Below are 27,366 nucleotides of genomic sequence, written 5' to 3'. Positions count from 1 at the left end.
AAATTAAAAGTAGTCATAAACTTAAAAGCAAGAATGTTATATGAGTAATATAATTTATATTTAATATATTAATATTAATATTTATTTAATATACATTTAATATACCTAATATAATTTTCATATTTTTATACATATTCGATGTGGTGGCTAAATTCGTTTTTTTTTTGCTTTTTAACATGAGATATACATGCTATTTTCAAAATGAAAGTAGTCTTAAACCTAAAAACTAACATGTTATATACTATATTTAATATAATATCCATTTAATAATACATTAATATATATATATATATATATATATATATATATATATATATATATATATATATATATATATATATATATATATATATATATATGTATATATATATATATATATATATATATATGTATGTATATATATATATATATATATATATATATATATATAAGATGTGGTGGCTGCATTTGTTTTTTCTTTTTTTCTTTTTTTTGCTTTTTAGCATGAGAAATACATTTTATTTTCAAAATTACATCTTATTTTCAAAATGATCACAAAATTTTTAGATATTTAATATAGTTTATAGTTAATATATTTAATACATTCATATTTATATTAAATATATATTTAATATACTTAATATAATAATAATATTTATATATATATTCAATGGGGTGGCTACATTAGTATTTTTTTTTTTTTGCTTTTTCTAACGTGAGAAATACATGTTATTTTCAAAATTAAAGTGATCTTAAACCAAAAAACAAAAATGGTATATATTTAGTATAATAGCTATTTAATACATTAATATGTATAAAATATATATTTAATATATATATTAGATGTTGCAACTGCATTTGTGTTTTGCTTTTCAACGTGAGAAATACATAAACATACATGTTTTTAAAATTAAAGTAGTCTTCAGCCTAATTTTTATTTATGTATTTAATCTAATATCTATTTAACCTCCTCAATACTGGCCACTTTTACCCCCTTCCTGCCCAGGCCAATTTTTAGCTTTCAGCTCTGTCACACTTTGAATGACTATTGCACGGTAATGCAGCACTGTACCCAAACAACATTTTTATCATTTTGTTCACACAAATTGACCTTTCTTTTGGTGGTATTTATTCACCACTGGGTTTTTTATTTTTTGCTAACTAAAAGAAGAGAGACTGAAAATTTAGGGGGGGGGGGGGGAAAACACATTTTCCTTTTGTGTTATAAAATTTTGCAAATAAATAATTGTTCTTCATAAATTTAGGCCAAAATTTATTCTGCTACATTTCTTTGGTGAAAATAACCCAAATCAGTGTATATTATTTAGCCTGTAGGAGAGTTATAGAGTCCACAAACTGTGGTATATATCTGAAAATTGATCATTCCTGATGTACTGACGGTCTATCTCATTTCTTGAGGACCAAAAATGTCAGGACAGCACAAATATCCCCCAAATGGAAAATAAACAGTCCAAGGTATTTAGTAAGTGTCATGGTGAGTTTTTTTGAAGTTGTACTTTTTTGTCATTTTTTGGGGGGAAAATTGAGAAAATGTTCCCATTTTTTTTTTTTTTTTTTACATATTGTCACCAGTGCAGTACAGCATTATCATATTACTGGTGTGGTGGTGATCAGGAACACTGACTGGTGACAGTGCAAAAAAAGTAATAATAATAACTCTTTTTTAAAAACAGTCTTTTCTTTTTATTACAATTTCTTTTAATGATTTATTTTTTTTCAACCCGTTGTTTTTTTTGTTTTTTGTTTTTTTTTAACAACACACTGTTTTATTTTTTTTACTAGTGCTGAAGAGTGCAAAATCACTCGCTCTCACTTCTAAAAATTAGCTTCTAACCTCAGCTTGTTCAATTAAGCAATAAAACCTGGAAGCTGATTGGTTTCTTTGCAGAAGTGAGACTGATTTTGCACGCTCCAGTTTTAGTAAATAAACCTCCTGTGACCAGAGCAATATAATTTTATTATAGTAACATTGTACTACTCTGGGAAAGTGATCATGATTTTATTTAATTTTTTTACACATTTTGTTTTCATATAACAGTGAATTTCATTGCCATAAGCAAGCGTTTTACTAAGTGAAATTGATTCATTCAGTTTGTTTTGTTGTGATTAGCTGTGGTTAACCACAGCTAATCACATGGTACAGATGGGCTGTGATTGGCCCTGTCTGTACTATGTGATCACTGTGACCAATCAGAGCTAGCAACACAATTGTACAGAATGGATGGCATGACAGGAAGCTATCCATTGTTTACATAAAAGTGAGTACACCCCTCACATTGTTGTAAATATTTTATTCTATCTTTTCATGTGACAAGACTTTGCTACAATGTAAAGTAGTTTAAAAACAAAACAAAAAAAAAAAAACAATATTTGCTTACTTTCTGCTATAAAAGACATCCAATAAAAAAAAAATGTAAAAAAAAAAATCGAATTTCTTAATATTTTTAGGCCAATATGTATTCTGCTACATATTTTTGGTAAATAAGTGTAGCACTGACTTCCGAAGGAGCGGCTGGTTTTAATGGGCTTACCGTTACCTTCTTCACCTCGATTTGTGTCTAGGGGTTTCCCGTGGTAGATGGCCCACAAACTATAGAGTCTGACGACAGATCCCCTTAGAGGGATTTTTATTTGCAAAAAATGTAGTTAACAACAGTCTCTTAGTATAGGATCAGAGGGTTTTGGTGAAAAGTCCAGGTACTCTTAGCCCTTGTACACACGGTCGGAGATTCCGACAACCAAATCGGTCGGATTTTGTCCGAAACTGTTGTATACAAATGGTCGGACGAAGTTGTCGGAAAATCCGATCGTTCAGAACGTGATGACGTTATTTCGTTACGACGGGACTACGTTCAGGCTAGTAGCCAATAGCTTTGGTGTAGGAATTTGATCTGAGCATGCGTGGCACTTTGTCCGATCAGAAAACGCTCTACACATGATCGGAGTATGTCCGATCGGAGCATTTTGTCGGAAAATATTTCCAGCAAGTTGGAAAATTTGGTCCGACGGATATTCCGACGGAAACAGTCCGATGCAGACCACACACAGTCGGAATATCCGACAAAATGCTCCAATCGGACACATTCCGTCGGAATCTCCGATCGTGTGTACAAGGGCTTAGAATGTGTCCGATCAGAGCGTTTTGTGGGATATTCCGACTGTGTGTGGTCTGATTTGGTTGTTGGAATCTCCGATCGTGTGTACAAGGGCTTAGTGTCAAAGTCAGTAATAAAGAACTTTCTTAATTTGAATAAAATCCAGAGAATAGCCATTCACAGCTGGATCCTCAACCTAGTTGGATAGTCCTTCTCTCACCAGGCCTAGCAGCCAACAGGGTGCTTGAGTCAAGAACAAGTCTCTGCCACAGACTTTGTTGTAGAACATGAACAGGAAACTTGAAAACTTGTAGAACACTCGTGTGGTACCAGTATCTTGCAGCCATTCTGGCGATGCCGCACAAGATTGGATTCGCTTAGGTCCTTCAACTTTACCAGGCTCTTGCTAAGAAGCCAACCCTTGCGTGGCCTTCTTCAGAAGAGTCCTCCTCTGGATAACTACGAAGTTGCTGGACCTCTCCACAACCTGAGACAGCACCTCTCCACCTCCAAATCCTTGCCTTAGTTTCCTTGCCTCGGGCTAGCCAGCCCCAAGACGTAAAGTCGAGTGGATCCACACCCCAGGCCATAGGCCTCCTGGGGGCTGGTCAGGAGGACCAGGACCATGGAGTCAGAACATACTTCTGGACCGGAAACCCCCGAAACACGTGACATCCGCATCTTAAGTACCCTCACCCAGAAAGCACAGCAAAAGTGACACTCCCACTGGGCTGGTTCCGAGAGAAAGTAACCTTAAAGCACCCAACCAGACTGTGTTTCCATACCTGCCAGAAGTGACAGTGCCCCCTGTGGCCAGGCAGAACATCCTGTAGTCCAGTCAGACTGATGCTGAGGTCAAAATTTGGAGTAATTGAACCCAAACCAAACTGCAGTTTAGGTGTAACATTAGATTTCAAAAACACATAGCGCGTGCTCTTCAGGAGCCTCTTACGTATACTGATTGGTTTATGCCTCCGGCAGTGCGCCCGCAGGCCCCTAGTGGCTATTTGTTTGTTTTGCTATATAAATCCTGTAAATCACAAATCATATTTTACCTAAAATCAGAAAAAAAGGAAATCCTGTATAATAATAAAAGTTCGATTTTTTATAGACATTTATATATAACAAAATATATTTTACTTTACTACAGGGATACATGGTGGTGGTGGCTAATTTTACCATTTCCATACTCCATTGTCATTAGTTCATTTAACACCCTTATAAGGCATTTTCTTGTTAACCCCCCCCCCCCCACCCCCAGTCAGTATCATACTGTTTTTGCAATCCTGGACATGCATTTTACCAACATGAGAATAGCAATCTAAAGATAACTTGGGATATAATTACAATTGTGTAACCCATACTGTAGGTGTGTGATCCTGAACTTTGTTCACATACATGATGTCAGCAGGTTGAACATTCTTTATATATAGCAAATTAATTATTCTATTATTATGACTACTCTTTATATATACAATTAGCAATGTTAAAATAGCTTGATTGTGTCACAGTCTTGATGAACTCAGTTTAACCGGGAGAGCAAATAAATGAAAAAAATGTAGTTAAGTTCCAGTTATTAATGTTTATAAGGTCAAGGGAGTTCCAACAGCATCAGGGACTCTAGACTGGATTTAAACATTTTAAGTTATGATTAGGCTCATAGAAGGGTGCATTAGGGTGTGCACCCCAAGCCTCAAACACCCTCAAACACATGAGTATATATATATATATATATATATATATATATATATATATATATATTAGGGCTGTGGAAATTAGAAATTGAAGATTAATTCCTCGATTAATCGTACATTTTTTTGATCGATCAAAATTATTTTGATCGGTACTCGCCTCTCCACTGGCTTCCGGGTCTTCAGGGAGTTCCATCGGAGATCCTGTGACGTCACGGACATCGACGTCACCGGACTCCTCCCCCTTCCCCTAACGAAGGTCAGGGGGGAGGAGTCCGGTAACGTTGACGTTCTGATTGAACGTAACGCGTACAGGGGAGGAGCTACGCATGGCGTCACCCGCTGCTGCCCTACAGAACTAGATACAAACAAACCGAGGAAAAAAACAAGCTTTACTTACCACCAGCCCGCAGGCAACCAAATAACCTGTCTAACAATATGCGTTAAAAACAGGGGTTTAGTCTGCACATTTTTGAAAATGCGTGCGTAAGCCACAGAGCCCCGCCAAGGCACCCCAGTATCTGTGGTACCTAACACTAACTTATGAGTGTCCCCACAGTGGAGGCACATGCATTCTGATGGATAGGTTAGAGCAGGTGGACTGAAGGGGAGCCACCCCTTCTTAAAGGTACAGGAGCACACTGAACACCAGCACAATGGCAACACAGGTGTCAATGGGATGCCTGACCAAAAAACAACAGTGATACAAAAAGATGCTGCCTGCTCACACCTATAGCTGGCTATCGCAGTAAGAAACTTGGAAGGCTAACAACAGATACAAACAAACCCAACAGAACTAACACGATTGTCGGCTTTACATTCTGTGTTTTTATCATCTTTATGTGAGTCGTTTGTGTTTGAACAAAAAAATGAAATCTTGCGAGAGAGGGGGGATTTGGGACTTTAAATGAAGCACAATTAAGTGCCTCCATCCCGGTAATAGGTACGTATAAAAGGGAGTTGGGACTTTAAATGAAGCACTTGGATAGTGGAGGTAAATTTTAACCATGTTTAACCACTTGGGATCCGCGCTATTGCCAAATGACGGCATTAGCGCGGACCTACTTTTCCGGGACTACGTCTATTGACGTCGTCCAGTGCACGAGCGGCCTGCGCGCCCCCTGAGGGGCGCGCGCGGCCCGCTCTGTGATCGGCGAGTCCATGAGACTCGCCTGATCACCGATCTGTGCAAGGGGTCGATCCCGACCCCTTATCACGTGATCAGCTGTCAGCCAATGACAGCTGATCATGTGATAGAACGGAGCCGGTAATCGGCGGCCGTGATCGGGACATCAGTCCCGATCACGGCCAGCAATACAAGCGACCACCTGCCCCCTGCCAGTGCCCACCTGCCCCCTGCAGTGCCATCCTGAATAAAAGTAAGTGCCCCCCGTCAGTGCCACCCACAGTGCCACCCACAGTGCCACCCACAGTGCCACCCACAGTGCCCACAATCTGCCTCAAAGGTGCCGCACCCCAGTGCCGCCCATGAGTGCCCAGCAGTGCCGCCCATCAGTGCCCAGCAGTGCCACCTATCAGAGCCACCTATCAGTGCCACCTATCAGTGCCCATCAGTCCCATCTATCAGTGGTACCTATCAGTGCCCATCCGTGCCACCCATCCGTGCCACTTATCCGTGCCACCCATCTGGGCCATCTTATCTGTGCCCATCTTTGTCCATCAGTGCCGCCTTATCTGTGCCCATCGGTGCCGCCTTATCTGTGCCTATTAGTGCCGCCTTAACTATGCCTATCAGTGCCCACCAATGCAGCCTATCAGTGCCCACCAATGCAGCCCATCAGTGCCCACCAATGCAGCCTATCAGTGCCGCCTAATCAGCGCACTTCAATGAAGGAGAAAAATTACCAGTTTGCAAAATTTTATAACAAACTATTAAAACATGATTTTTTTTTTTTTTGCATCTTTTTTTGTTTGTTTAGCAAAAAATAAAACTCCGAGCTGTAACTAAATACCACCAAAAGAAAGCTCTATTTGTGGGAAAAAAATGATAAAAATTTCATTTGGGTACAGTGTTGTATACCCGCGCAATTGTCATTCAAAGTGCATCAGCGCTGAAAGCTGAAAATTGGTCTGGGAGGGGGGTTTAAGTGCCCAGTAAGCAAGTGGATAAATATTTATTGATTGAAGTAAAAAGACAGTAAAAAGTATAAATTTCATTATATGTAAAGGCATCAATATAGTAGAGACATGATATACAGTATATACATACAGCAGCGCATGACAATGATAAATAAATAGTGTAGCATAATAGTGCCAATAACAACATGCCCGATGTCGACAAATATACCCACATGGTAAGTATGCATCCACTAGATTTTTTTGTATATAATTAAACATTTTTTTTATTAATGATGAAATGAATATGGTTCCATATAAAATATGGCTGGTGCATCAAATCAAAAGCTTGACGCGTTTCGTGGGTGTATCCCCACTCATCAGGTCCCTACTCATCAGGTTGCGATCAAAAAGTTCCTGTTTTGTGTCTTTGGGTGCGCAGTCTGGAACAAAAAGAATAATCCATAAAACGATAGTCCTGCAACGAGAACTGAAGCCTGTCTCTAACATTGTCCAACTTTTATGTGCTCCAGACACCAACACAGCCAATATTCTTCATGAAATTCTATCCAGTGTTGCCACTACCCCAATCCTTTTCCAATGACATACAGCACACCTTCTGGGAATTGATTTGCAACCTCCAGTTCAGGTCTTGCTGTCTCCATGTGTTCATCTCTAGAATGAAATCTTATACTTAAGCGGTGAGCACTTAGATCTTTTCTTTCTATCAATGACCTGGCATCCAGTTTATAGTCCGTGTTAACCCTTTTGATACCCGCTTGCATGACCACCTGTTTGCACAGGGGTCCATGCCATAAGGTGAGAGTGATTAGTTAGCCCGGAGGTGGAGGGATCGTCACGCTACTGTGGAAAAAAATAATGACTTACATCAGTGCTACAGTTTGAATTTAAAGCGTATTTGTGTGAACTGTGAAGTTAAGTCATGGATTGTGGAAACTAACTAGTGTCGGGTGATTGTATATAGTGTATACCACATTTACCACTGACTAATGCAGAGCTGCAATGCAAGGAGATCAGCTAAAATTAGTTGGATCTGTATGTGCGTTATAATTAATTGAAATTAGTCGATTAATCGATAAAAAAAAAATCTATTAATCGAACGCGAAAATTTTAATCAGTAACAGCCCTAATTATATATATATATATATATATATATATATATATATATATATATATATATATATATATATATATATGTGAAAAAATATCCCAAGCTTTGAACATCTCATGGAGCACTGTTCAATCCATCATCGGAAAATGGAAAGGGTATGGCACAACTGCAAACCTACCAAGACATGGCGGTCCACCTAAACCAGGGATCTTCAAACTACGGCCATCCAGCTGTTGCAGAACTACACATCCCATGAGGCACTGTAAAACTCTGACATTCACAGGCCCGACTGACTAGGCATGATGGGAATTGTAGTTCCTGAACAACTGGAGGGCCGTAGTTTGAAGACCCCTGACCTAAACTGACCGGCCGGGCAAGGAGAGCATTAATCAGAGAAGCAGCCAAGAGGCCCATGGTAACTCTGGAGGAGCTGCAGAGATCCACAGCTCAGGTGGGAGAATCTGTCCACAGGACAACTATTAGTGGTGCTCTCCACAAATCTGACCTTTATGGAAGAGTGGCAAGAAGAAAGTCATTGTTGGAAGAAAGCCATAAGAAGTCACGTTTGCAGTTTGTGAGAAGCCATGTGGGGGACACAGCAAACATGTGGAAGAAGGGGCTCTGATCAGATGAGACCAAACACACTGCACATCACCCTGAACACACCATCCCCACTGTGAAATATGGTGGTGGCAGCATCATGTTGTGGGAATGCTTTTCTTCAGCAGGGACAGGGAAGCTGGTCAGAGTTGATGGGAAGATGGATGGAGCCAAATACAGGACAATCTTAGAAGAAAACCTGTTAAGCCCCATACACACTATCAGTTTTTCTGCTGAGTTTTTCCTTCAGGTTTACCAAAACCATGTAGTGCAAGAGCCTGCATACAAATTGAAACGCCTAAGGTTTGACCTCATATTATATGGTTTTAGTAAATCTGAAGGAAAATCTCAGCAGAAAAACTGATAGTGTGTATGGGGCTTTAGAGTCTGCAAAAGACTTGAGACTGGGGCAGAGGTTCACCTTCCAGCAGGACAACGACCTAAACAAACAGCCAGAGCTACAATGGAATGGTTTAGATCAAAGCATATTAATGTGGTAGAATGGTCCAGTCAAAGTCCAGACCTAAATCTAATTGAGAATCTGTGGCAAAACTTGAACATTTCTGTTCACAGATGCTCTCCATCCAATCTCACAGAGCTTGAGCTATTTTGCAAAGAAGAATGGGCAGAAATGTCCCTCTCTAGATGTACAAAGCTGGTAAAGACATCCCCAAAAAGACTTGCAGCTGTAATTGCAGAGAAAGGAGTTCTACAAAGTATTGACTCAGGGGGGCGCCATACAAATACACCCCACACTTTTCACATATTTATTTGAAAAAAAGTTTTAAAATCATTTATCATTTTCCTTCCACTTCACAATTATGTGCCACTTTGTGTTGGTCTATCACAGTGATGGTGAACCTTGGCACCCCAGATGTTTTGGAACTACATTTCCCATGATGCTCATGCACTCTGCAGTGTAGTTGAGCATCATGGGAAATGTAGTTCCAAAACATCTGGGGTGCCAAGGTTCGCCATCACTGGTCTATCACATAAAATCCCAATAAAATACATTTAGGTTTTTGGTTGTAACCTGACAAAATGTGGAAAATTTCAAGGGGTGTGAATACTTTTTCAAGGCACTGTCTATGGTCAGTGGGAGGCACTTGTTGCTGACCGGGTGCTACTTTCCTCAACTTACCTCAAGTTTATACACATATATATATATATATATATATATATATATATATATATACCGTATATACTCGAGTATAAGCCGAGATTTTCAGCCTCTTTTTTGAGGCTGAAAGTGCCCCCCTCGGCTTATACTCGAGTCACCGCTGTCTGACTGCCCGAACAGCGTGTCGAGCAGACAGACAGCGGCCATTCTACCTTTCAAAAGCCGCGCCTCCGCCTCCGCCTCCGCCTGTGATAGGCGGAACACTCAATTTCCCAGCAGTCAGTGTTCCGCCTATCACGGACATCGGCTCATCCTCGGATGAGCCGATGTCCGTGATAGGCGGAACACTGACTGCTGGGAAATTGAGTGTTCCGCCTATCACAGCCGGAGGCGGAGGCGCGGCTTTTGAACAGGGGAATGGCCGCCAGGGCGCCGACGAAGAGCGGCGATCCTGGCATGGGACGACACGGAGGCTCGGGACGGGACGACACGGAGGCTCGGGACGGGACGACACGGAGGCTCGGGACGGGACGACACGGAGGCTCGGGACGGGACCGGACGGAGGCTCGGGGCACAGGTAGGCTGGACACACAAGGCTGCACGGACACACACACACACACACACACACACACACACACAGGGATGGATGGATGGACACACACACACACACAGGGATGGATGGATGGATGGACACACACACACACACACACAGGGATGGATGGATGGATGGACACACACACACACACAGGGATGGATGGATGGATGGACGCACACACACACAGGGATGGATGGATGGACACACACACAGGGATGGATGGATGGACACACACACAGGGATGGATGGATGGACACACACACAGGGATGGACGGACACACAGGGATGGACGGACACAGAGGGATGGACGGACACACACAGGGATGGACAGGCATATCTCACCCTCGGCTTATACACGAGTCAATAGGTTTCCCAGTTTTTTGGGGGTAAATTGGGGGCCTCGGCTTATACTCGGGTCGGCCTATACTCGAGTATATACGGTATATATATATATATATATATATATATATATATATATATATATACACATACATACACACACACACACATGCACACACATATACATAAGTATTTATACGCAATGTGGGTTGCCACGATTGCAGCACGATTTATCGTCTGAAAATCGCATTCTTCTATTCCCCATAGAATGGGTGTCATTCAAATTAATGGCATCTCAAATGTGAGTCCTGCAGTTTGTCATTCACACAGTGGCGCTTTCAAATTACGGCAGAATCACAGCAAATCTTCCTGCGATTCAAAACGCTGAAGTGTGAATGCAGCCTTATACATAAATGCTGCTTTCTATGTAGCCTCAGCTGCACAGGACAGTGAATGAATGGGAAGTGCTCTGTGATGAGCAGCTTCCTCTTCATTTAAAAACTGAAGCATAGTAAACACAGTTTACTATATTTCAATTATTAATTAACACAGTGAGTGACTGGTACTGATCACTCATTGTGTTCATTCAGAAAAGGAAGGGACCCGTAAATGACATATTTACCGCCCCCGTCCCCCACTCTTAATCCTGAAACCACCCCCTGTGTACCCGGAGCAGCAGCTGGCAGGAGAGAAGAGAACGGAATCAGCGTCACATGGGGGGATTATGGGGTGCCCAGGCACACCTGGCACACGCCTATGATTAGGCTGCATACAAGATAACAAGATAGTCTATGTTTTAGTTGGGTTTCCAAGAGGTGTCCATTGACTATAAAATATACATTTTATTTTGATTCAATGGTTTGGGTCACCAATTGGACCCTCTGTGGTAGTGCAGTGTAATGGGGTTTTTGTCCTTTTTTGGTTCATATAGATTTGTAGTCATCACGGACTCCAAGGGTTCAGGGGGTTGCTGGGCCCCTAAAACGATTTGGTTGGGTAAATGTTTTGGTTAGATTCAAACTTAGCTGTGGTCTCTGTTATCTAAAGGAAGTCCAAAACTTGGAGAAAAATCCACCAGGCTTATTAAAAATATCAGATCTATCATCTTATTGCAAGCAGTCCTAAGTTTAGATGATTACCGTAATACTATTTATTAAAAGGAATACAAATGTTACACTGTTATTGATTAAATTTGTCTTATATGTTATATGTATCCCAATACAAAGGATCATAAGATTATAAAAAATAAATGTGATTTGTGTACCAATATTATAAATCCTAATACAATTGAAAAAAATTAAAATTTCCAAAGTGACACAAAAAAATACCAATAAATCAATAAACAAGAGATCCCTTTGGAAGTCCACCACCTATATGCAAATGTCCAAATGAAACAAGCAGTTATGTGTAGGAGGGTTTCACCACCATTGCAACACCTTGTCATATGTTTCTACTTGTAAATGAACATAAGCAACTTTGTGAATTCAACACCACCAATTGCAGCCTCTTACCAAGTGATAAGACCCCAAATTATAGGTCGTCTTATAAGAGCGTGTTATGAAATTGTTCAAAATGTCTTGGTATGCTGACACCTTCACTGGAAGGGGCCAATCCCAACCCCTGAAAAAAAAAAAAAAACAACCCCACACCATAATCCCCTCCTCCACCAAAGGATTTGGACCAGAGCACAAAGCAAGGTCCATAAAAGACATGGATGAGCGAGTTTGGGGTTGGAGGAGCTTGACTGGCCTGCACAGAGTTCTGACCTCAACCCGATAGAACACCTTTGGGATGAATTAGAGTGGAGACTGCGAGCCAAGCCTTCTCTTCAACACCAGGGTCTGACCTCACAAATGGACTTCTGGAAGAATGGTCAAACATTCCCATAGACACACTCCTAAACCTTGTGGACAGCCTTCTCAGAAGAGTTGAAGCTGTTATAGCTGCAAAGGGTGGGCCAACTCAATATTGAACTTTACGGACTAAGACTGGGATGCCAATAAAGTTGATGTGGGTGTAACGGCAGGCGCCCCAATAATTTTGGTAATATAATGTACTTTATAGTAGTGCTGACAGCCATTGCATCTGTTAGTGAAGGAACTAGAACTATATCAAATTCACTGAAACATGGATGCTTTAGGCTAAGCTCACACCAATGTGGCCCGCAGGTTCTTTATGCATTCCTGCACCACGCGTGTAGGGAAGCCTATTCATTTCCATGGGCTGCTCTGTCCGCGAGCAACATGGCAAAGAAGTCCACGACCCTTTTGTAAAATCGTGCCACACAGCAGACAGCAGCGTTGGCCGTCTTGGGGGGGGGGGGGGGTGGTGTTAGATGTACTATCCGATTTAGATACACTAACAAATTAAAGCCAAACTCACACTTTATAATTAGTTACAGCAAACACAGAGTCCTGACCTGAATTAGAGCGGAAGCTGCGAGCCAGGCCTTATTGTCCAACATCAGTGCCTGACCTCACAAATGCGCTTCTAGAAGAATGGTAAAACTTTCCCATAGACACCCTCCTAAACCTTGTGGACAGCCTTCCCAGAAGAGCTGAAGCTGCAAAGGGTGGACCAACTGAATATTGAACCCTACGGACTAAGACTGGGATTCCATTAAAGTTCATGTGCGTGTAAAGACAGGTGACTCTGTGCAGGCCAGTGAATTTCCTCCACCCCAAACTCACTCATCCATGTATATGGACCTTGCTTTGTGCACTGGTGTGCATTCAGGTTGGAAGAGGAAGGGGCCATCCCCAAACCGTTTCCACAAAGTTGGGAGCATGGAATTGTCCAAAATGTCTTGGTGTAATTAGACTTTTCCTTGTGGATTTCCAAGTCTAAACTAAAATGGTTTGTACGCATAATAGAAGCAATAAAGTGAAAATACATTTTAATTTTATCGCTGTTTCATTTTACGTAAAAGCTTGTCCCAGTTGTATTGAGACCCCATATCATCACATTTATACGGAACATTCTTTATTTCTCTTCTGTTGTCAAGCTGACATGACAGTCCCAGAGAATGATGAATGTTACATTATTACTCATCTTTGGCTCATCATGTATTATGAATCTCTGGCATTTGTCTTTATTGGTCAAAGATTTTACTTAATATTTACAATGATGCAATGGTGATGTTATGCCTTATAAAACATCCCTTTGTAATTACTTTAAGTTGGTACAAAACTAAAGTTTTTATAGAAATCTCTATCCAGAAATATCACACAATTCCAATTCATACTTAAAGAGGAAGTAAACCCTGATGGGTTTTACTTCCTCTTTTGCTCCCTACAAAGCCTGCAAATTAAAAGCATAATGGGCTAGTATGCATCACATACTAGCCCATTATGTGACACTTACCTGCAAACAAATCCATCGCTGTTCCCTGTGCAGGCTGCGCCCATCTTCACCCCTTTTCCTTCAGGCGGCTGCAGACTCCGGCTCTGTGACTGACCGGAGCCGCCTGAGATCAGTAACGGCACGCGCTGAGGGAAGAAACGGCACGGAGGTCCGTTTCTTGACAGCGCATGCTCCGAATACATCATCGGCGCACCGCAAGTGAAATACCCCCTAAATGGTGCATGTTTACAAGATATTTCCACTACCTATAGGTAAGCCTTATTCTAGGCTTACCTATAGTCACTATAGTCACTAGGGAGGGTTTACAACCACTTTAACGGAAGAAAACTTTTACTTGAGGCTTTTGTGGATGTGGTAATCCAGCCTTTCTCAACCTTTTCAACACATAGGAACCCTTGAAATAGTTCTCCAGTTTCGGGGAACCCCTACTAAAAATGAGAAATCTACAACTCATGATACATTAGTGTGATGGTCAGTGGGAAGAATGGTCCTTACACTTGTGGTCATTGGGAAGAATTACCTCCTTACAGATAGCTTAAAAGATCAACGATGTCGGTGGGAACTTAACCGAAAAGCAGAAATGGCCCAATGCTGAAGGAACCCCTAGCAACCTCTGGAGGAACCCTAGGGTTCCACGGAAACCTAGTTGAGAATCACTGTGGTAATCTATGGAATTACAAATTTTTTTTTTTTTTTTTTTTAGCACTTTTTAGCACTTTTTTTTGCAATGGGGATTTCCATTCTTGGAGGTTCTCCTCCAATCTACACAATGCTAAATCAAAAGCTGTAATACAGATCATAAACATGCCCATCAGCACGCATTATAAATGTTTATTAACGTTCGCAAGTAAATGTGAAAACACATGTTGTGACACACCTCATTAAGGCATGTTACGGCATGCAAGGATGTCAGGATCATAATGTGATAGAAGCAAAAATACACAACAAAAACTGTTTATTCGTTTTCCAGTTAGCTTTTTGTCTCCTTAGCATTCCTGTTTTTTCCCCAACAATCTTTATTTATTCAAGCTTTACATTTACAAAATAAAAACCAAACAGAAAAAAGAGGAGTGGGGTCGAATAGTCTGTCATTGATTTGGGGGAGGTATGTTGATTTTTTTACATTTTCTTCTGTGTTGGGTTCTCCTTAAGATCCAAAACATATTCTTATCAAGGATAAGGGTGTCACGACCGTTCTGGCGTTCCGATCGCACATGGGAGATCTACCCGCAGAAGCCTGTTGTCGAGAACCTGTCGTTTCCCTTTAGCGCATGTTAACGCGAACGGACGCACGCGGGTGCACGTTGGCACGAACGAGCGCACGCGGGTGCGCGGGGTCACGAACGGGCGCACGGCCACTCGCGGGGGCACGCTAACTCGTCGTGCGACCGTTTTGGCACCCTAAAGGCTTCTTAAGGACTCTGCTTCCGTTCCCCTCTTGCTGTCCAGTCTACAGCGTGTTCGGAGATTCTGCTACCTGTTACCTGTTGCCTTGATTCCTGTGACCCGGCTTGTTCTTGACCACGTTCGTTGCTGCCTGCCACCGACTACCTGCCTGTCTGACCACGTCTCTGCCTCTTCCCTTGTACTGTTGTTGACTGCCTGCTGCCGACCCGGCCTGTACCCGACTCTGCTGTTCCTGCCGATCCGCTCGGATCTCCTGTGCCTGCTGTCTCCGCTGACGATCGTCTGCCTTGCCAGTCCATCCACTTGTGCCTGCTGCCACCTGCCGATTGTCATCAGCCGTATCTACCTGCTGTCTGTGTTGCTGCTGACTATCCGGACCTGCCTTTACTTGCCAGGCACTTGTGCCCTCTGAACTTTTGAATCCCTGTTACCACCTCCAGGGGTTCTCGAGCCAGGGGAATACGAGAGGCCGCTCCCTGCATTCCGGGCTCGCCTACTAGGTACGTGACAAAGGGCTTATCAAGGACCAGGATCTGGTCCCATGACCTCTGCTGTGTCCAGCAGTAGCTCTTCTTGCTGAGCCACCAGAGATGCTGGACAGCATCCTGTCCGATCCCTTAGATCAGTGGTCTCTAAACTGTGACCTGTGGTCTGGATGTGGCCCTTTGCTTGCCTTTATCCAGCCCTTAGGGCACTATTCCTCCCAGTGATACACTTGGTCGAGCCAAAGCATTTTGGTGCAAAACACAGAGCATTCCGATTTTGGTGTCACAGACACAACCATTTGGCATTTTCCCTGGTCACTATCAGCAGACAGCAGCAGCCCTGAGGAAGGAGGAGTCTTGTTCCCCTGAAACATGTTGGCATTTGTTGTTACTTTTAATAATCTTAAATTGACCTTTTGACTTACATTTTATTGGAGATTGGGAGCTCCTTCCTTTTCCACCTCTACTAGTACACGTGGAAACAAAATCCACCAGGCTTATTAAAAATATCAGATCTATCATTTGATTGCAAGCAGTCCTAAGTTTAGATGAGTAATACTATTTATTAAAAGGAATACAAATGTTGCACTGTGTTACTAAATTAAATGTGTCTTATATGTGTGTCTTATATGTTATATGTTATATGCACCCCAATACAAAGGATCATAAGATTATAAAAACAAAATGTGATTTGTGTACCAACATTATAAATCCTAATACAATTAAAAAAAAAAGCAAATTTAGGGTGAGCGTTACACAACTATTCCAAAGTGACACAAAAAAACCAACCTCTTTCCTTTGAACAAGTTTCCTAATATAGCTAGTGGCCTAGTGCTTTTTACCTTGTACTTCTGCCTTGTAAATTGAATTCCCAAGTTCACATACCAACCAGGACCACTACCGGTGTGGAGTTTCCATGTTTCCTCCCACACTCTATAGACATGTTGGTAGGTTAATTGGCCTAGCATGTTTTTAAAAATTGGCTATGGACGTGTCACCACTTTCTGCATGCTGGCCCCAAGCCCGTACAAATGGGGAGGGTTGAGGCAAAACCTAGTGACCAACCTCGTAAAAAGAAAAAATAAATCAATGGAAAAGGCCTTTAAGTGCATCAGGCTTGCTACCAGAGGGCAGGCCCAAATAATTGTTGAGAGTTCGACATGACTTCATCGATAAAAAATATGATACTATTGTACATATATCCTACATCTTCATATCAGATTTTTTTTGTTAGTAAACTCCCAGATGTACTGTGAAGGGTAAAGTTTTTTTTTTTTTTTTTTTACGTATTATAAAAAAAAAAAAAAAAAAAAAAGGGATAACACATACATTAATATTATACATTTTAACTGAAAATGCACTTAATTATACCTATACATTTTTTTTCAAATGTAATTAAACTTTATAATTCTTAAAAGAGAACTCCACTCTGCAGGAAATAGCAGTTTTATTAAATACAAAGTGCATTACACACCTATATTTTGTAGCTCAGCAATATTGTACAACTGGGAGGGTCCAACAGTGTTGTACCATTGTGGTGGTCCAACTGAGGTGTACCGTTGTGGTGGCCCAACTGAGGTGTACCGTTGTGGTGGCCCAACTGAGGTGTATCTTTGTGGTGACCCAACAGTATTGTATGATTGTGGTGGTCCAACAGTAGTGTACCATTGTGTTAGCCATAAAAAAAATACCAATAAATCAATAAACAAGAGATCCCTTTGGAAGTCCACCACCTATATGCAAATGTCCAAATGAAACAAGCAGTTATGTGTAGGGGGTTTCACCACCATTGTACCACCTTGTCATATGTTTCGAGGCTATACCCAAAGGCAGCAGCCCAGCTTTGTCTAGCCACCTTTGGTGTAGTGGGGCAGAAAGCATCGGAAGAGAACTCTTCTTATCTGCCCCAACACCACCCAGCCATTGACCCACAACTGATTGCGTCAGTCTAGCACAGTATCCATCCCTACAAAAGCTCCCAGTGATACTCAGCACTGTTCTTCCCACTAACACCAACAATAGAGCACTATTCCTCCCACTGACACCAACAATGGGGCACTATTCCTCCCACTAACACCAATGATGAGGCACTATTCCTTTCATGGACACCAATGATGGGGCACTGTTCCTCCTACTGAAACCAACGATGGGGCAGTATTCCTTCCAGAGATACCAACAATGGAGATTATTCTTCCCACTATGTGAATACCTTCTACTGCAGGTGATATATAATTATTTTACCCCTGCTGACCACCAAGTCTGAGGCATCTTCTACCTACACTAGCCATAAAACGGCCCTCCTAAAGCCTGAAAACTGTAAACTGGCCTTTTGGTTTGCCTTCTACCTTGTTTCTGAGGAACCTTGAACTCTTTTTTTCCTCCTATGAACTTACTATTTAGGCTATGCTTTTGCACTTCCTGTTTGCCAGATCATTGTGCTCTTTCCAGCCAATATCTTGCTCCTTTGTGTACCTTCAGCTGTCCTTATCTCCACTACCACTTGTTACCGACTTTTGGGTGGTTCCTTTACTATGCTTCTGCTCAATCTCTACCTGTTATATCAGCAACTGGACCCTGGCTTACTCACCTCCTGGTGGGGTGATTCTTAGCACTGCGTCCTGGTACTAACATGGAACAAAACCCATCTCCACCATCAGGAGCTCTGGTAAATACTGATTAGTGCTTAGACTCTATACCTTGAAGGGAACCTATGTCATTCACCAGGGTCACCTGCTTATGTACATACCCAGCTGGTCAGTGGGAGCCTCTCTACTGCTATAGCTACTGGCATCAGAGCCTGAAGGGTTTTGACATAAATTTTGGGAGGGGACCCCGTGTTTTTTTTTGTTTGTCATTCTTGCTGTAGGATGTACTACAGCAAAAGTGACATCGATAGCAGTAAATACTAAATATAATATAAAATAACCTTCCTATTGTAGCACCCTTTAGTGTGCTAGATGTAGATAATTTTTTTTATTGTAAAGTAACTACACATTTAAAGGGGCCTCAGGATCCTGCCTGTAACAGGTTATTTTGCTCTAATCTGACTAAGTGCTGTGTCAGATCCAACAACAGTGTGCCAGTGGAATTCTGCAAGGAAGCAAGTGCTGGAGGAATCAGAGGAGTATATATAGAGACTGTATATAAACTGTGTATAGGAGAAGTTGTCCCTAAAGTTGTTTAAAGTCAAGTGGGTATCCCATAATTTTCCAATCCCTATCCAAGTTTCTAATCCCTCAATAAAACAAAAAGCAAGCACCAGACTGTTCTCTGACTTGGAGTGACCGTAAAAATTCAGTGTGCCTGGCTATGCAGGGATGGGGATTCCAGTTACTTGCGGCCCTTAAGGGGGTGCGCTACGCCAGTAGTTCTCAACCTCAGTCTCAAGTACCCACAATGGGCCATGATTTGGGAACTTCCCTTAGATAAAATAGCACTTATCAATCCCATGTTATTGATATTGATTTAACACAGCTGTGCAAAGTAAAGGCAAACCTGATAACATGGTCCGCTGGGGGGGTACTTGAGGACTGAGGTTGAGAACCACTGCACTACACTATCTAGCTGCAGCATAATGCACACAATCGGACATTCCGACAACAAAATCCATGGGATTTTTTCAGACAGATGTTGGTTCAAACTTGTCTTGCATACACACGGTCACACAATGTTGTTGGAAATTCCAAACGTCAAGAACGCTGTGATGTACGTTGAGCCAAGAAAATTGAAGTTCAATAACCAGTCCGGCTCTTCTGCTTGATTCCGAGCATGCGTAGAACTTTGTGTTTCAGAATTGTGTACACACGATGGGAATTTCCGACAGCGGATTTTGTTGTCGGAAAATTTGAGATCCATATCTCAAATTTTGTGTGTCAGAAATTCCGATGGAATATGTCCAATGGAGCCTACACATGGTCAGAATTTCCAACAAAAAGCTCCCATAGAACATTTTCCAAAAAATTCCTGTTGATTGAGACTGTTTATTTTTGTTTTAACGCTCAGAAGTTCAGCACAACTTGGCGAACTTCCTGTGAACAGAACCCAGGTACACTGAACTAATCCCTATTCATAACCACTCACTTTTATTAATAGTGGCGGCTGGTGGTATATTTTTTTTGGGGGGGTGGCAATCTGTTTGGGTCTGCTGCACCAAACCCCCCCCCCCCCAGTCGGTCGATCAGACCCCGCACTTACACCAACTGGGTTGCGGGCTTGCTCCTACCCCGGGGGTCAGGCGGCATCTCCTCCTTCCTCGGCTTCATGACGGCATGGCTTCCCCTGCGTCTCCTCCCTCCTCCTCCGAGGTGGCCAATAGGATCGCCTCTCCTTTTGGCCAATCGGGTGACGGATCTCAGGACCCTCTTCCTGATTGGCCGGCTCCCTAATCTATGCATCCGGCCCCCTAATCTACATGCAGGGCGTCGGACGCATGGATTCCAATGGGGTTTTTTTTTTCCTTAGAAGTACGTGATTAGAGCCAGAGGCTCTAATAGACTTCAAACAAGGGAGGGCTCGGGGCGCAGAGAACTGCGCCCCTAGCCCTCCCTTGTTTGGAGCCTATTAGAGCCTCTGGGTCTAATCACGTGCTTCTAAAGAAAATAAAAACCCATTGGAATCCATGCGTCCGGTGCCCCGCATGTAGATTAGGGGGCTGGATGCATAGATTAGGGGGGCAGCGCCCTGCGCCCTGCAGTACGGGCCGCCACTGTTTATTACCCCTGGAATAAGACCTGCATTAGAGTCTTTTAGTGTCTTCAAAAAGTCCTTACCCCTTTATAAACATGTACAGCAGGACCTTCATGCATGCATGTTCATTAAGCAGTTGGATCATCATCTAATATCTATGGCCAATGCTACAAAATATTACACACGGTCTTGAATTAATTAAAATCTCTTGTTTTCTTATACTTACAAACTTTCACTTTACCAACATCAAAACCAAGCATGTAAACCAAGGACTGTAATGCAATCTCTAATCCCAATGTGTCACCTACATTTCACACACAAACCTTCCACAGCAGTTTGAAATGTCTACTAATTATAACAGCATTCATTATATGAGTCACCGGGGAATTCCTTTCCTCTCATTAATATTTATCATGCAGTGTTTTATGTTTTGGCGTACCTACGTGATTGGCATTTACTCTATTACGCTTTTGATAAAATTAGACGTCTATAATGAACCGTTTCACGTCACTTGTTTGTGTTGCCGAGATGGAAACTACATCAACACTGGAGCTCCTGCTTTTATGCGCCAGAAAGACTTTTACATTTATGGCACAGTAAAAAAAAAATTAAAAAAGCAAAATGCCTGACATATATAAAAAAAAATACTTAAACAGTTAGGTTGCTAGTCAACAGATTATTAGCGAAATTGACAGGCAGTAATAATAAAACAAATAAATAAATAAATAAAATAAAATTTATATATATATATATATATATATATATATATATATATTAGTATATGGTTACAATATATTCCTTGATACTTTACTCTACATCAGGGTTCTCCAAACTTTCTAAACAAAGGGCCACTTTACTGTCCTTCAGACTTTAAGAGGGCCAGACAAGGGCCAGTAGGAGTAGAAAATGTCCTGGCGTCCAGTGGGAGTAAACAATGCTTTGGTGTCACCGGAGGACTAGTGACCAAACATTGGTGTCAGTGGAAGGAATTTTGCTCCATCGTTGGTGCCAGTGAGAGGAACTGAACCTTTTTGATGATTCCCATGACTAAACTCCGGGGGGGGGGCAGAGCGAAACACATTGGGACCATGGCCTGCCCTAGCGGGAGCCCAGTCTAAGGTTGTCTCTCCTATTACCACCATAAGACAACAGGGATTTTTGCTCTCTTCCTTCTAGTGATTACAGGATCTGGGACAAGCTCCATCCCTCGCTGGCACTCCTGCATTTGACGCAGAATCACCCACACTGTTCCCCACTGGGGTCAAGCCTGAGTGGCACACACCCAGACCGTGGGCCCTTTTGATGGTATTAGTGGGAGGAATAGTAGTCCAATCATTGGTGCCTATGGAAGGAATTGTTCCCCATTGATGGTGTCAGTGGAAGAAATAGTGCTCCACTGTTGGTGTCAGCAAGCAAAATTATACCCCACTGTTAGTGTCAGTGGATGGAATAGTGGCCCCAAGGGCCATAATTGTCCCCCAGGCCGCAGTTTGAAGATCACTGCTCTACAGGATTAATCCTTAGTTAGTTAACTCATGCTGTTTTGATATCTCCAAATTATTTTGACTGGAAAATGTAATAGTCATTATCCCTTTACATACACAATATGTCAGAAGTAAAATCTGGAGTTCATCCTACATAGTTGGATAAATGTTATGTACTTCTGTATTTGTCTTTTCTATATAGTCTTTGTAACTGAGCCCTTGACAGGGGGTATCTGACCCCAGTTGTTGAGCTGCATTACTGGAATGTCCTTGTTTGTTTTTCCTTACAAATTTTAACAAAATTTATTTCTATGTGTGGTTCGCTTGAGCTGCCAACATTTTTCTTTTCAAAATGTTTCAATATACCAGTCTAGAGTAAATGTTTAGAGATGATGGCCAACAAAATAATACTTTCCAAGATACATGTAATAAAAGACAGTATTTTCTTATCATAATAATTTTGTAATTGCAATTTTATTATAATATGCCATATATTTTATATTATTTTATTATAATCATTTTTTTTTATTATTTTCCATAATTTTATAGTGTTTTACATTGTTTTTAATATAGTGGGGGGGGGGGGGGCAGGGAAGTTGGCCCTTATAAATCTGGCAATGATCATATCGTGCCCTTGATGCATTAGGGCTTTAGAAGTATATCTTGTACTATACACTGCAGGAATAAATAAATAATTAAAAAGAAAATACAAATAAAATAATTGTTTGGGGGATATTTCGGTTTGTGCAGGACCATCCCTGTTCATATATGGAGGGATGAATGCTGCTTGAATTTTCTTATTGACCTGCTGGGGTGAGGATAGAAGAGGTTCCAGACATATTCCTAGGTACGTTTTTTATATATATATATATACACACACACACACACACACACACACACAGTATCACACAAAAGTAAGTACACCCCTCACATTTTTGTAAATATTTTATTATATCTTTTCATGTGACAACACTGAAGAAATGACACTTGTCTACAATGTAAAGTAGTGAGTGTACAGCTTGTATAACAGTGTAAATTTTCTGTCCCCTCAAAATAACTCAACACAGCCATTAGTGTCTAAACCGCTGGCAACAAAAGTGAGTACACCCCTAAGTGAAAATGTCCAAATTAGGCCCAATTAGCCATTTTCCCTCCCAGCTGTCATGTGACTCGTTAGTGTTACAAGGTCTCAGGTGTGAATGGGGAGCAGGTGTGTTACATTTGGTGTTATCGCTCTCCCTCTCTCATACTGGTCACTGGAAGTTCAACATGGCACCTCATCACAAAGAACTCTCTGAGGATCTGAAAAGTATTTATATATATATATATATATTTAGTTACGACGGGACTGCGTTCAGGCTAGTAGCCAATAGCTTTGGTCTAGGAATTTGATCTGAGCATGCGTGGCACTTTGTCCGTCGGAGTAGGCTACACATGATCGGAGTATGTCCGATAGGAGCATTTTGTCGGAAAATTTTATGGCAAGTTGGAAAACTTGGTCCGTCGGATGTTCCGACGGAAACAGTCCGATGCAGACCACACACAGTCAAAATATCCGACAAAACAGTCCGATAGGACACATTCCGTCGGAATCTCCGACCGTGTGTACAAGGGCTTACAGTATCACCGGCTCGGCTGAAAGAATCTGGTACTGTATGGTAGTTCTTCCTAAAACTCTCAAAATCTCTAAGTTCAATTGGCAAGTCTGTGGCAAAGACTTTGTTGAGCATCTCATCGGCTGATAGGTCAAGTCAGAGGGGCCTATCCAGTGATTTTGTAGGACTGTGTTTTCTTTCTTTCTTTTGTGTTATCCCTAAATAAATCTTCAAAAAGGACTAAGTGTCGGATCTATCGTCATTTGGGCTACTTTCCAACGGAACCCCCCTACTAAGACAAAGAGGCGAGCGGGTGAGGTAACGGTAAGCCCGAATAAAACCAGCAGCTCCTTTGGTGGTTAGTGCTACATATATATACACAATAAATGATTTTTTATTGCTTATTCCACCTATACACTGTTGGGGGGGTTCCATCCACTGGATATTGTGGTTAGTGATGGCTTAAAAATAAAAAAATATATAGTATAGACCACCTTTGTGTCACAGGCAGGGCCGGATTAACATAGGGGCTATTGGAGCTGCAGCTCCAGGCCCCTTTCTCAAGATAGGCCCATTTGCCCAAAAAAAAAAATTATAAAAAAAAAAAAAAAAGAAGATCGACTTCAAGGATTGTAGCTCGGCGATCAGGAGTCACAGAGACCCCACATTTGGGGGGTAGGTAGATAAAGACCCACGCCAGCACTGGTTAAAATATGGGGCTGCTATCATCTATGGTTCCGGAGATACGGGGCTCCTTGCACAGCCTGTCAGAAGCTACATACAGAGCGGCCAGTATAAATACAAGCTGGAACACTCTGCAGCAGACTGAGAGGATGAACTCACAGTGCTTATAATAATTATTTGTATATTACTTATGATAATTAACCCCTTGCCCCCCAGGCCCATTCTGAGACTTCTCTCCTACATGTAAAAATCATCATTTTTTTTATGCTAGAAAATTACTCAGAACCCTCAAGCATTATATATTGTTTTAGCCGACACCCTATGGAATAAAATGGTCTTTGCAACTTTTTATGTTACACGATATTTGCGCAGCAATTTTTCCAATTTTTTTTGGAAAGAAACTGTTTCATTCATTAAAAAAAAACACTAAAGTTAGCACAATTTTTTGTTGTGTACTAAGCAATGCTTTAATTTTTTTTTACAGGTTACATGTTTAGAGTTACAGAGGAGGTCTAGAATTATTGCTCTCGCTCTAACAATCGTGGCATATGTAACCTGTGTGTATCTGGCTTTGATACTAACCAGTGCCTACCCAGGGACTGACTAGTATCTCTCCCCAGCCTGTCCCCACAAACCCTCTCACCTGCTGACCTGTGAATGGGGCAATCACTCCTGCAGTGTTATTGTGTTCTGCTCTCGGTGAATACAATGATTAGTGTTGCTAACTATAGCTGGCAGCACTGATTGTTTTGGGGAAAACCTGACAGGCTGGTTGTACTCAAGTCAGTTAATAGGAGGACTTGTGTAAAACCAGCTAGCCCATACATAGATCGACTATGGCTGGTCTCTGCTTAATTAGAGAAATTTCAATCCATATATGGCCCGCTTAACCACTACGCAGTCCCTAAACATCCTTCCACAAACCTTTACATTTTTCCTTCCCAGATTGTTTCATCCTCCTCTACTCACCTGCACATACTTCCCACTTTTATACCACCCATACTCCTCCCCTATGCCTCTTACCCACAAAAAATGTTCTTTAAAATTATACTGAATATCCTCAATGTTACCAGCTCTAGAATGGGCACACTTTTGTCAGTTCAACTAAAGGAAATCTCACAGTCCTCATATTTGTTCTGCCCCATTATTAGTACTTATTTAATTTTGTAATTACTATTGTGATGTATAGGTGAACATAGGGGATGTCAGCAACTCTAAATATAGCACTTGTAAAAAAAAAGTGTCCCTGAAAATATTTTTGAAATGTTGATAACTATGCACCTAGGCACTACCCAAGGGCCACAGGGTCAGTAGGGGCCCCATGAGAGGCTCCTGTGATATTAAAGTGGTAGTAAACTTTTCTAAAATTACTACTTTCTAGAGGCCCTGGGGTAGGTTATACCATAATGTACAAGTATGCCCAGCATATTAGCACATTAGGGTACACTTAAATTGTCTGACTGAGCCCTCCAGTGCTGTACTGCGTTTAATCCGGCGGGGCCCGGGCACTTCCATCTTCACCCTGTCTTCCTTCTGGGTTCTGTGCCTTTGGTTACTTGCCTTGGCCAGGCTGCGTTGATGTCATTCCCACACATGCTCATGTGCATCCTCTTTCTCTCATCCACCCCTTTCTCTCTCATTCTCCCTCCCTTACCCCTCACACCTCTTTCATCCCCTTTCTCTCTCTCTCTCTCATCCTCCCTCTCTCTCTTTAATTGAATTTGTTATAACAAAAAATTGTTTGCATTTTTATTTATTTATTGTCTATAAAAGGCCCCGCCAAAATCCTCAGCACCAGGCCCATGATGTTCTTAATCTGGCCCTGGTCACAGGCTCACTACTCCGAATATTTACAGACTTTGGGTATGCTTAAAAATGGAATTAAAATTATATAACTAGTGGTGCATTGTTCATATCTACAGGCTTCTTCATGCTATCACTTATTATTATTATTATTATTATACAGGATTTATATAGCACCAACAGTTTGTGCAGCGCTTTACAGCATTAGGGCAGACAGTACAGTTACAATATAATTCAATACAGGAGGAATCAGAGGGCCCTGCTCGTTAGAGCTTACAATCACCTGTATTTGGAAATACTTTGATAAAAATTTAAGTAAAAAAATAAAATAAAAAAAAATACATAAAAAAACCCTGAAAATAAAGTGATCATTTTATAATATATAAAGCTATGCAAACTACTATGGAAAATGTGTGTGTTTGATTATTTAAGGCACATTTTGAAGTAAAGTAGTAGCAAAGTTGAAATGAATGACTTGGAGTCTTCTCAAGAAGCTTAATTTTTTTTTTTCTTTATTGGAATTTTGAATGACGCTTGGAATCTTGTTACTTGCGTTAATGCTGCAGTACGTTTCTGTGATGTCTATGTAGCAGATCACATGGCTTTCCAACTGAGGGTGAGACTAAAAAGACAGCTTGGGAAAACCACTCCTCTGGCTTCATACGTCTCTGTGTGTTGTAAGAGCTTTGAAGCTTAAATCTTAAGACGTATTCACTTACTTGTGCTTTCATTGATCTTTTTTTTAATCAAAAAATCTTACAATTGTTCAGAGTAACTACTACATCATGACGCTATATATATATATATATTTTTTTTTTATCATTTTTTCTTTTTGACTTTATTTATTATTATTTATGATTGACTACTACATGACTTTACATTTGTGTGTGTGTATAAATATATATATATATATATATATATATATATATATATATATATATATATATATATATATATATATATATACATTTATAATTATTTAATCTTTAATCTTCTTAAGACATGCACACATATATTTATATATATATATATTTATATTTTATTTTTTTCTTTAATCCAAAATATATATACACTACATGACTCTAAATTTGTGTGTGTGTGTGTGCGCATTATATATATATATATTTTGATCTTTAATCAAATAGATATATACATCCTAAGACATATGCACTTACTTGTTTTTCATTGACTCTACATTTGTGTGTGTGTGT

The sequence above is a fragment of the Lithobates pipiens genome, unplaced genomic scaffold (genome assembly GCF_037356315.1).
Source record: "Lithobates pipiens isolate NorthernLeopardFrog02 unplaced genomic scaffold, aLitPip1_a1.2 Scaffold_18, whole genome shotgun sequence".
Classification (NCBI taxonomy): domain Eukaryota; kingdom Metazoa; phylum Chordata; class Amphibia; order Anura; family Ranidae; genus Lithobates; species Lithobates pipiens.
Note: the sequence above shows the minus strand (reverse complement) of the source record.